Source organism: Octodon degus, unplaced genomic scaffold (assembly GCF_000260255.1).
Source record: "Octodon degus isolate 3935 unplaced genomic scaffold, OctDeg1.0 scaffold00272, whole genome shotgun sequence".
NCBI classification, from domain to species: domain Eukaryota; kingdom Metazoa; phylum Chordata; class Mammalia; order Rodentia; family Octodontidae; genus Octodon; species Octodon degus.
In genome coordinates, this window is record NW_004524848.1 from 2,220,739 (window position 1) to 2,223,544 (window position 2,806).

Sequence of the window (2,806 nt, forward strand, 5' to 3'; positions counted from 1 at the left end):
CTGAACTTCATAGGGAGAACTTGTCTCAAAAAATCAATCAATCAATCAATCAATCAATCAAATTAATTAATTAAGTAAAATAAGGTCTTTCCAGGCATAGTGGAACACACTTACAATCCCAGAACTCTGCAGGCTGAGGCAGGAGGAATGATGAAAGTTCAAGGCCAGCCTGTGCTACATAATGAGTTCAAGGACAGCCTGAACTACAGAACAAGATTCTATCTCGAAAAATCAATCAACCAATCAATCAATCCATCATTCAATCCACAAAAACAAAATAGAACAAAACAGATCCTTTAAGCTTAAGCAGAAAATTTTGCAAGGGAGATAAAGGTATTATGTGAACAGACACTAACATTTTCAGGAAAATACTCATAATTAAAACTTCGTGAACAAGTGAACAGTTGTGAATAAACAACTACCTCCAGAACAGCTACAGAAAGTATTAGAACACTGATGTCCTAATCTTTTGAGTAAAAAGTACAATATAGGAATGGTCTAAAAGAATATATTCTGACTCATCTCAAAGTCTTTCAAAGACAATTGTATATCTCAGTCATTCTGTTATTATTTTGCACACTTTTTTATTTTTAAAGAGTAGAAAATAGAGATGTAAGGAAAAAAACAACATTAAAAATGATACAAGATTTCACTAAACAAAGTGATAGGAGAAAAGTGCACACCCTGACACCTGCCCCATGTGCATTCCTAGTTCCATGTGGTTCTAAGTCCAAGATGTCCAGTCTCAAAGATCAGCTGATTGTGAATCTCCTTAAAGAGGAACAGGTTCCCCAGAATAAGATAACGGTTGTTGGGGTAGGTGCTTTTGGCATGGCCTGTGCCATCAGTATCTTAATGAAGGACTTGGCAGATGAACTTGCTCTTGTTGATATCACAGAAGACAAACTGAAGGAAGAGATGATGGATCTCCAACACAGCAGCCTTTTCCTTAGGACCCCAAAAATTGTCTCTGGCAAAGACTATAATGTAACTGCAGACTCCAAGCTGGTTATTCTCACTGCTGGAGCATGTCAGCAAGAGGGAGAGAGCTGCCTTAGTTTGGTGCAGTGTAATGTGAACATCTCCAAGTTCATCATTACTAATGTTTTAAAGTGCAATCCCAACTGCAAGTTACCTGTTGTGTCCAACCCAGTGGTTATCTTGATCTATGTAGCTTGGAAGATAAGTGGCTTTTCCAAGAACCATGTTATCAGCAGTGGTTGCAACCTAGATTCAGCCAGGTTCTGCTACCCAATGCAGGAAAGGCTGGGCGTGCACCCACTTAGCTGCCATGGCTAGATCCTTGGGGAGCACAGAGACTCCAGCATCCCTGTGGAGTGGTGTGAATGTTGCTGGTGTCACCCTGAAGAACCTGTGCCCTGAGTTAGGCACTGATGAGGACAAGGAGCATTGGAAAGAGCTTCACAAACAGGTGGCTGACAGTGCTTATGAAGTGATCGAACTAAAAGGCTGCACATCCTGGGCCATTGGACTGTTGGTGGCAGATTTGGCAGAAAGAAAGTATAATGAAGAACCTTAGGAGTGTGCATCCAATTTCTGCCATGATTAATGGGCTCTATGGAATCAAGGATGATGTCCTCCTTAGTGTCTCTTGTGTCCTGGGACAGAATGGGATCTCTGATATTGTGAGGGTGACTCTGGCTCCTGAGGAAGAGGCACATTTGAAGAAGAGTGCAGATACCCTGTGGTCAATCCAGAAGGAACTGCAGTTTTAGAGTCTTTCAGTGTTACCATGTCACTGTCTAGGCTACAGGAGGGTTTAGTGGGAGATGTGCCAGTTGTCCTTTTTCTCTGACATGTGATTGAAGCAGCACTATTAAGATGGCCTGGGGAAAAGATCAGTTTCTGAAAGTTAGAAGTAGAAATGGTTCACAAAACCCCACAGATCTGTCCTGATGCCGGATACTGCTGCACTTGTAGTCCTAGTTAGTATGAAGTAGCCCAGCATCTCTGAGAAAACTCACTGTGCAGGCTCCAGTTACTCTTCAAACAGATGTGTGTTACTCAGTTACACAGCTTTACCCACCAAGCCTTGTCTGAACTTTTCCCAGTTGGTCACAGCCTGGGATCCAGTGTACAAATCCAATACTGCATGTATTGTGCATAACTGTTTAAAGGATTTCATTTTTTGTATATTGCCATATAATGTAAAAAGATCTACCTGTGAACAGCGCAACCAGTGCCACACCAACTACAATACCAAATAAACCTTGAACAGTGGCTACTGTTAATGTAAAAAAACCAAAACAAACAAACAAACAAACAAAAAAATCCCAAAGTAACAGGAGTTCAACAATGTTTGCTATATTACATGATACTATGTTCAAATTAGTTTTTCACATTATCAGATGTAAATGTGTAAGATTCATTTAGAAAAATAATAAAGAAGTTAGAAGAAATTCAAAGGAGAAAAAAATCAGATTAAGAAAAACTTAAGCATTAGGGTTGGCCTGATAGCTCAGCAGGCTAAAGTGACTGCTTCTGCAGAGCACAGCGGCTGGGGTCGGATCCCCGGCATACCATGCCAGCCCCACCCCCAGGGTGTGCTGAGACAGCGATTTAGATGACTGAGTCTGGGCATGGTGGTGTGTGCCTGTAATCTCAGGCATTGAGAGACTGAAAATAGGAGAATCACTACAAGTCTGATCTATGTAGTGAGATCCTGTAGACCTTGTAGATCCTGTCCTAAATACAGAAAAAAAAATTTAAGCATTAACTGTTCTGTTCAACAGATGAGCAGAAATTGGCAAAACAATTATCCAAACTATTCTGCATATATATATAT

The 2,806-nt window shown here is 40.7% G+C and overlaps 1 pseudogene; it reads left to right on the plus strand.

Moving 5' to 3' along the window:
* The first annotated feature begins 720 nt into the window (after positions 1 to 720).
* On the plus strand, positions 721 to 1,736 carry LOC101568405 (annotated as a pseudogene).
* Positions 1,737 to 2,806: the final 1,070 nt, after the last annotated feature.